Here is a 10,103-nt window from a genome sequence, read left to right as displayed (position 1 = left end):
AAGGGTACCATTCTTTTCATCTGCCTTCTTGACACGACAATCTGCAATTGCATGTCCTTTCTTCTTGCAGTAGAAGCACTCTCCTTGAAACTTCTTCTTGCCGCCCTTCTTCTTTTTGTCACCATCATTTTTGGTGGAGAAGACACCTTTGCCTTTTGCATTGGCAGAGAATGCAGCATCTCCATTGTTGCTTCCTTCTCGGGCTTTCAGCCTCAACTCCTCCTCCATTAATAATGCACAAAACTCTTCAAAAGTCAAAGCTTGAGGTCTCACCTGAGTATTAAGGGCAGTTACTAGTCCATCAAACTTTTGTGGACAAATCCGAAGACCCCGCTGAGTTAGCTCTTTGCTAGTCTTTTGTATCCCAGCGCCAGCCATCTGGTCGCGCAGATTCTTAATCCGAGTGATGAATGCTTCAACCGTCTCTCCTTCAGCAAACTTCTCCGCTGCTAGTTGATTCTCCAAGTTTTGAATCCTTGTTTGGTTTCGTGTTTCATACTGACTCCTTAGTACATTCCAAGCCTCTAACGCTTTGGTTGTATGCTAAATTAGAGTCAAAACACTGTCAGAACAGCTTGTAACTAAGGCACACAATGCATCTGCATTCCTTCGTTTCCAAGCTCGTAGAAGATCTGCATTCGGAGGAATCATCACACTAGGATTTGATGGGTCGGGGGTAGGCTGTGGTTCTGCGTCAGTCCCCAGCACAGTCTCCAGAAGTTCATAAGAATCAAGGATAGTTGTAATTTTGAACTTCCACAAGGTGTAGTTTGTACCATCTAACTTGCCTTCGCTGAAGGTTGGTTGACGAATCCTCAGTGTTTGAATAGCCGGTACAGCAACACCACCTCTTGCACTGCTTCCGGAAGTCAACATAGTTTCTCTTTTCTATTGAAGCCTTTGCCTCTTGCACGCTCTCCGATCTCTAGAGCCCCCTGGGCTCTGATACCATGTAAAATATTACACGGCGCAGCGAACAAAATCTGAGAAAGAGATAGAGAGTACACAATAGATAAGAGGAGAGTCAGTAAATTCTCTAACTTCAAACAACTGATACAAAGATGGCTCTGTCCACCCGTGCGCTTCCACTATGTGAAGCTTAGATGGCGATCTAGACAGAAGATAGGTGAAGAGCTTAAGGCTAGCTGGAACAACAACTCTGACTGGATGAAAGATGAGTGAGTGATGGCTGCGAAGGGGTTTAGCTTTTATAGCCCGCGAAGGTCGTTAGGTCAGCCTGTTGACCGACCTACCATATGAGCCTCCACTAGTCGGCCAGGGAATATTCCAGGGAATATTCCCTTTACCATCGGGCCGGGAGCACTGCCCCTGGACCCCACAATAGGGGCCTCTTTTAACTCCCTTACACCGCAACTCAATGCAATGCGCCTCGAGTTGCTACCAGCTTAACCACTTCGTCTAACCCAAAGATTAGACCCACAACAGTCACCTTTTTGCCATCCGGTCACATAGACCTCATCTGATATACAAGTCAGGACTCAACCAATGTCCGGGCTCACATTTGGCTTCTCCTCATAATGGGGGCCTTACAACTTTGAGCACCATGGATAAGAATGGAACCTGGGATTTGGTGCATTTTCCTAAAGGGAAGAAAGTACTACCATGCAAATGGGTTTATAAGATGAAAGTCACTTCTGGTTCCTTGCCAAAGTACAAATGAGGGCTTGTTGCAAAGGGATATAAGCACGAACATGGGATTGATTTTAATGAAATCTTCTCATGTAGTCAAAATGACTACTTTGTGGACCATCTTGGGCTTGGTTGGTCTGAAGATATGGAACTTATATAGATGGATGTAAAGACTGCCTTCTTACATGGTGATCTTCATGAGGACATCTATATATAGCAACCTGAGGGTTTTGTTACAAAGGGGAAAGAAAAGATTGTATGTAAACTCAATAGGAGTTTGTATGGACTCAAATAGGTGTCATGAGAATGGTATCATAAGTTTAATACATTCATGCAGTCTCAAGGGTTCAACACAAGTCAATTGGATCACTGTTTATACACTAAGAAGGCAATAGATGGTAGCCTTATTCTTTTGGTTTTGTATGCGGATGACATGATGATTGCAGGTAGGGATGTCCTTGCTTTGGACACCTTGAAACAAAGCCTACACAGTAGTTTTGACATGAAGGATCTTGGTGAGGCAAATCATATTCTTGGGATGTGCATACTCACAGATAGATCAAAGGGTCTTCTCTATCTGTCACAGCATGAATATGTCTCCAAGATTTTGTAGCACTTCAACATGGAGGGGGGGAAGTGATTGTACCATGGCCTCCATACGTGAAACTCAGTGCAGAGGATAGCCCTACATTTGATGATGCAAATGCTGAAATGGCCAAGATTCCATATGCTTCAGCTATTGCTAGCTTGATGTACGCTATGGTTGCTATATGTTCTAACATAGCATTTGCGGTGGTGGGAGTGATTAGCAAATACATGTCACATCCTGGCAAAAAGCATTGGAAAGCAGTGAAGGGTATCATGATATACCTTAAGGGCACAAAGGATTTGTGCATCTGCTCTGGTAAGTAGAAGGCATCTATTGTTGGCTTTACAAATGCAGACTACGCTAGTTATTCTGACTACAAGAAGTCTACTTCAAAGTATGTATTCACCTTCACATGGCGATCAGTCTCTTGGATATCCAAGCTGTTGAAGTGTGTTACATTGCTTACTACAAAGGCAGAGTATGTGGCTGCCACCATTGAGGCATGCAAGGAGGCTTTATGGCTTTCACGTCTAGTGGGAGAGCTTGGCATTACAAAGGTTCATGTCCTCTATTCTGATAGTCATAGTGCTATCATGTGAGCACAGAATCTTTTCTTTCATGCAATACTTGCTGTCCAAATTTTGATATGGCAAAGAAACCTTCAAATGTGGAGCTATTCGAGCTCTAAACAATCCAAGAAGCTTGTCCAAGCATCAAACCAACATCTAGGCATCAAAATACCATCTCATAAGCATCACATAGGCATTTTGGAACTCAACATAAGCTATCCATAAGGTGTTAGGATAGACCTGTACCAAATTGTGAGACAATGACTGAGCAAATCCTCTTCCATGAGTGCTCAACAATAAGCCCCTCTCCAATTTCAAACCCTTTCACACTTGAACTGGTTTGAGATACGTCTTATTCACACTCAGCCAATTTCAAACTAGTTATTCTTGATCCCCATTCACATTTTGTAACCTATAAATTGGTTTCTGCAAGGATTGTTTACACTTGCACTACACTTGACTCTCAAACCTGTTTTTTCTTAAGGGTAGCTCACACTCGTAAGTAACCAAAAGTTCATATTGTATGCAAGAACTCATCAATACAATTTACCAAAATTCCTTGTAACTCATAAAATACTCATTGTAATTGGAGTTAGACATTGCAGTGTGAGTGATTGGTAAGGCCTCCCCACTATAAAAATGTTGAAAATAGAAACGATGGCAAAATTTAATGGTGACAAGTTTCATATATGGAAGGTGAAAACCATGTACTATCTTATGTGCAAGGACTTCTGGGAGTTGGTTGAAGAATTGGATGATCCTAATGATCCACAATGAAGGAGAAAAAATAGTAAGCACTCGAAATCATCACACGAGGCCATTCAAATGATGTGCTCCACCGCATTTTGGGCATAAAAGGGGAAAAAGAAGCATGGGAAGAGCTCAATAAAATCTTTGGTTCACAAGCACAAAATCCAAAAATAAATCTTTTGATGGTCTTTTTTAAATTGGGCCTAAATAACTTTGACTCCCTAACATCACTCATCATCAATAAATTCAAAAGTCTAAAGGTGCAACTCTCTTTCATTGGCAAAGATATTGAAGAAGATGAAGCCATTTCCATGCTACTCAATAGTGTGGATAAACCTAACAAAGGTTATGAGTAGGTGGTAGCAATACTAAGGAATGTGCCTAATAGAAAACTCAATGCATTTGAAGCCACTTTATATGAGTAAGGAGGTAAACTTAAGGAGAAAGCCCAAGACTCTACATCGAGCCCTATAGTTACTACACTTTATAGTAAAGGTTCCTCTTCAAAAATTATTTGCAGGATATATGGGAAAAATGGACATAAAGAGCAAGTCTATTGGAACAAAGGAAAACCAAGGTGTGAAAATTGCAACAAGTTTGGACACACAGAGAAAGAATGTTGGAGCCAAAAAGCAAATTTTGTAAAGGAAACAAACTCTGAAGAATGTCTTGAAACTCTCTTCTAAATAGTGAATTGCCTACACTTTGTTTGACACTGCATGAGCTAGAGGCCTTGCAAGTTTTTTTTTTGTTGGGGGGGGGGGGGGAGATGATGTACATCCTTAAGTTCAATTATCTGGGGAATAAGCTAGCACCAAGAGGGGCAGTGTTAATGTGTATGGTGCTAGAGGTTGTGCTACAAGCACGTGACAAAGCATTGTATCCTATAAGCACATAGGGAGATGTGTGTCTAAGCTAAAAAGCTATAAAACAATGTACTTGTAATCATCAACATCAATCAATTCTCTGTCGTGCCAACATAAGTTCTTACTTACTCTTCTTCTTTCTAGCACCACCTATTTCTCTCTTCTTGCTCAACCATGTTTTTTCTAATATAACCAATGCTCTAAGTTGCCTTTGGAAGCTAGGAAAAATGTTGGGAATAAGCATTGATGAAGGGGGAAGTCAAAACATACCTCGAGAGTAAAGGATTGGGGCAGCCATGAAAGCTTGAATTGAAGCTCTCTTCTCAAGTTGAAGCAAAGACTGATGAAGCTCCTACAATGCCTACTCTGATACTAGTTGAAAGGTTGAGCATGAGCGGAAGCATGAGCAATAGCAAGAGGGAAACAAGAGCTATGGAGGTTCAAGAAAAGAAGAGAGACACCATTGTGTGGGAACACTGATGGTCACAATTTGTGACCTACCTTTCCTTATTCTATTGTCATAGTAAGAATAAGGATGATGGGTAGCCGCCACCTGTAGTGTAGGTGGCTAGGCACATGTGGCATTTAACCCCCAATAAGGATAAATTTCTTGAGATTAAGACCAGGGAGATGGAGGAAAGAAGCAAGGAGACCCATGCAAAAAAAGAGGAATTAAAAGAAAAGACTAGGCAATTGCAAGAACAAGTCAAGGATGTTGAAGCAAAAGATGAGGAGTCGAGGGAGAAAATCAAAAAACTTGAAGAAAAGTGCAAGGAGGTTGAGGAAAGGAGAAGGTATCTAAAGAGAAGAGCAAGTAGAAGAGGAAAAATGCAAGGAGATAGAAGAGAAGAATAGTGAGCTAGAAGGAGTATAAGCTCGAGTGCAAAACCTAAAGGCAATCCATCAAGATGATTCAATGGTCAAAGCCCAAGTGGAAAAACTCACACTTCTATGACCCAGATTCCAATAACCTATGTTGACTACTTGAAGTTGCAATAAGTCTCCAAATGCCACCCTCATCCAAGTTGATTTTCGAGCTAAATTCAAAGAAATACGAGTTAGTAAGAGGGAGGCTAAATACCCATTTTCATGAAAAATGCTATGATGATGATGATTTAAATTGCATGACATTTGGATTGGCCCCTTCCCTTCCAAATTATGAAGAAGAAAAACCTCAATAGGCATCATAAGAGTGAGATGACATAGAGTTGGTGATGCATATGAAAAAATTATTAGTGTGCTAAGGGCACCTACACAAAAGGTAGTGGACCCCCCTTTCAACATGCCATAAGCCTCACAAGTATTAGAAGAAGAGGAAGTGGTAAAAGAAACCATTTGAAACTATGATGAAAGCCAAAAGCCTCACATGTACCAAAAGAAGAGGAAGTGCTAAAAGAAACCATTTAACACTATGATGAAAGGCACAGAGCCAGCATACCCATCACCTTTAAGTTCAAAGTAGATGATAAGAGTGACTTTTGAAACCAACTCCCCCTACAAACCATAGACCTACTCATTAGAACAATGAAAAATATAATGCATAAGTGGGCTTTCCAATAGGATGTTGAGACCTTCCAACAAAGCTATCATCATTAAGGGCCGATTAGATGCCTTAACCAAAAGCCCAAGGATGTATGAATAGAGCAGCCACAATGCGGTAATATCCTATTTTGGAGACTAACAAGATCACCTTGCCTATCATTTTCTATGAAAATCCTTGCTAATGGGCTGATCTTACTTACTACCCTTATCCCTATCGGCATGATCGATTTAAGCAAGAGGAGCACAAATGCTTTGTGCCCTCTCAAAGGATAGGACTATTTGTTTCAACCACAAGACTTAGTGTCCTCCTTTCAACAATTTGTGAATACTTTTACCAATTGCCTATATCTAACCTTCATCACAACATGCAACTATTTGAGGTTGTTAGTGGAGCTTCTCCACCAGCCAATCAACTCATATGAAGATGGGTTGGATGACAATGGTGTGACTTCACCTCAAGGAAATTTTGCTACCATCTTTTTGTACAAGAGGACATGTTGGATAGCATGCTCACCATGCGCACTCACCCCTTCTATCTAGAATCATCCCTCATCCTCGACATTGCAGTGAAGGAATATATATTAGGAGGAGGTCACCTCTAATGCACACTACACCTAGTCCATGAATGATAAAGCTCCCTATGTTTATGTAATTACAATCACAAGTAAAACAATAATCAAAGAAAACAAAGAAAATACTTAAAAATAAATTAAAAAATATTGAAAATGCAAGGAGAAGAGAATGCAAAAATAAAAATAAAATGTAAAAATGAAAGAGAAAACAAAAGAAAAGGCAAGCTACAGTAGAGACAAAGAACACACACACACACACACACACACAGAGCATGATCATGTACAAGGCACCTAGGGTGTACCCTAGCCTCTCTCCCCACTTCACCATCCCAAGGCACTTCAAGGCCAAGACACCATGGCTCTAGTCATAAACCTATCACCCTAGGCACTCCACTACGCCAAGAATGATGCACTAATCTAGTTCTCAAGTGTGGGAAAACACCCCAAACTCCCAGGGCTTGACCCAACCCTTGGTTACACCAACATGCACACCGCATACTCCATAGTGAAGTACTCACACCCTCTAGGGAGTGCATGGCATGATTATCATTGTAGGTACGAATCCAAGAGGACATTGTAGAAATCCTACAACCTTCAAGGGCCATAGCGACTCAATTATCTCCATCCCTATCCCAATCATCAACTCCAACATGATCGTGTCTACTTTGCATGACTAGTCCTAAAGTTCTAGTCCCTCACTTGAGATGAGCTATACACCTTCACAAAGAAGTACCTCGTCCTTCATGGCCACCAATATGCTGCTACCAACACTACAAAAAATCACTTGATGGCACACCCATGGCAACAACAAAAGAAGCACATGGCAATAGTGGAAGAAGTGAAGGGAAGGAAGACCAACAACAAAAGTGAAGAGTAATGAAGAATAGTGCATGGACAAAGCCCAATGGTAATTTATGCTTGCATGCATTCAATAGAAAAATCCTAAGGACATATCAAGCCATCAAATTTAATAAATTTGAAAGGGAAAATTAAGAGGTTTGTTAAGCTTTGGACTTGCATAATCCAATGCTATGCATATGTGAAGTAGAATTAAGTTTTGGAATAGCATATCCTAGCACAAAAAGGTATGGGATATACATTTCATTTGCCAAACTAAAACAACTCAAATTTGGAAATTTAAGTATAAATTTGACCATCTCAAATTGCATATTCCTATTATGAACATTAAACCCTTGTGAATTAATAATGTCTACATAGGTTTGAGCACAATTATATAAGGTCATAGGAGGACCCTTGAAACTCGAGTGGCAGCTTTTTGATTTTGACATTGTGCACTTCAAATTTGGTGTTAGTGCCAATTTTTCATGTTGTGTGCTTTAGTTTGATGTTCGTGCCAAATTTTTTGCATTCATGCCTTAGATTTGGTGTTGGTGACAATTAGTTGTAATTTGGACTATTGCCATTTATGATCACTAGTAGCCTCTCATTAGGTTTGACTTGATATGGCTTATTGTACAGCTTCTACTCACTAAGCATTTGGCTTGGTACCAATAGATTTGGTTATATTATGATGCCTTAGGGAACATGCTACATTAAGGACACTTATTAGCACATGACCATTACCTTCACCTGATGAGCTTTGACAATAGCCTTGTGCAACCCACTTGTGTGGCTCATGTTTTGTTTGTCCATATTCAAGATAACATGTGCATATGATACCAAAATTCGATGGGACCTTTTGCATGAAAGTGGATCAAAACAATGCTATTTGGAGCGATTAATCAAATAACAACGATATTAATGGAAATTCATGGTTTATTATCAAAGAAATTTTCATGAAGTTTAGCCCAATGAAGAAGTATTTAGATGCTTTAGATTAGGAGAACTAAAAAATGTCCTACTTCATATGAAAATTGTCTCAAAGGTGGCCATCAAATATATATTTTCTAACCTATTTATTCCCTTGTACTTTGTTTCAACTACTCTTGTGTAGGTCGACTTTCCATGAAATAGTCTCCCCTAAATCTTTTGCTTTGAAAAGAAAATTGCCTAAACAGCACAAACTGGCCTTTATCCTACAAGACTTGCACTAAGGCCATGGTAAGATAGATCTTAGCAAGGGAAACATGAAGATACATTTTTTGTGAGATCACATCATCTTGACCTCCACAACCAAGTTTTGCCCCCAACATGGCTTGACATGAGCTACTTGAGTACTCAAGTACACGAGAGCTTTAATCTTTTCTAGGTGAATCTCAAAGGTTTAGTATAGGGAAATCCTTTGTAAATTATATAAGGGCATTCTAGCCATTAAAAGTTCACTTCTTCCATGTGTTAAATTGCACCAAGTCACGGATGAAGATTTTTAGACCTTTAAACTTCATTCTTATGACACATGCCAAAGTGATGTAATCTACCACATGGCCATAATTTATACACTTTTAAGCTTGATTCTTATGAAACATGCCAAAGTGATGCAATATACCACATGGATGAAGATTTAAGATCTTTAAACATCATTCTTATGAGGCATGCCAAAGGAATGCAATTTGGCACATGGCCATGATTTTGGCTTGAGAGGAGTCCATGACTTGGCTTGTTCATCCTCAAGTGCTAAAAATATGTGGTGCTTTCAATTGGCTCAATTTTAACGTTAGAAAATAAAACAATCAAAAGTAATCATATTGTGATGCCATGATTTCCTAAAACAATATTTCAATCAAACCTAAGTTGGATTCTTCATGTGCATCGCCCATACATCTTCTATATAGCACCAACAAAAATCCATACACTTCCTTAGCGTACTAACATTGAAGTCCACAAATAGATTGATAACAAGGATAAGTTCAACCTTGTTAAGTCATTGCCATGTCGCTATCAAGATGTCACGGCTAGCTTTATATCTAATGGTATAAGTCCACCTTTGTCAAGAATTGGGGCCATCGTGCTAATGCATATAATCTTCTTCTTTTTATGGTATAATCTTTGCCATGGGATGGTGATATGCCATTTGGATTTTTGAAATGACTTCAATGATATTGAGGACGTAAGCAATAGGTGTATACATTGAAGATGTGAGTGATAGGTGTATACATTGGAGCTTAACATACACAACTTGTGCTAATAGTATGGGAACAAACTCAATTGATGTTTTTTCATTTTCAAAATATTTTAACATGGATGCACTAAGTTACTTTACAAGATTTCACCTTTCTAGGTATAAGTTTTGTTCGGAATTATTTAGATCTCTTTAGATATTATGTTTTAGTGTTTACTCTACCACATGATTTTCCCAAAAGCTTTTTGAGTCCAACAAAATTACTCCACAAAGGTTTTTCCTTAACTACAAAGATATCTCGCTCAAGACAAAGGTGTATAAAAAGGGGCGTCAACATTGTAAAGTGTAAAGTTGAATGACAGTGTGGGTTTCATGCCATGATTTGCTACCACTAATTGCATCATTCCTCTCTTGTCTATCTAGTGCTTTCAATTAAGTTTACTTACAAAGCAAGCACTTGCAAGCATCATCACAAAATCATATTACCCCTTAAAATTTTGTCTCAAACGCTACCATCATGACAAATATTACAAAGATATCTCACTC

The sequence above is a fragment of the Lygodium microphyllum genome, chromosome 5 (genome assembly GCF_053477565.2).
Source record: "Lygodium microphyllum isolate KBCC chromosome 5, Lygodium_microphyllum_v1.1.10, whole genome shotgun sequence".
NCBI lineage: Eukaryota > Viridiplantae > Streptophyta > Polypodiopsida > Schizaeales > Lygodiaceae > Lygodium > Lygodium microphyllum.
This window is presented reverse-complemented; position numbering follows the sequence as displayed.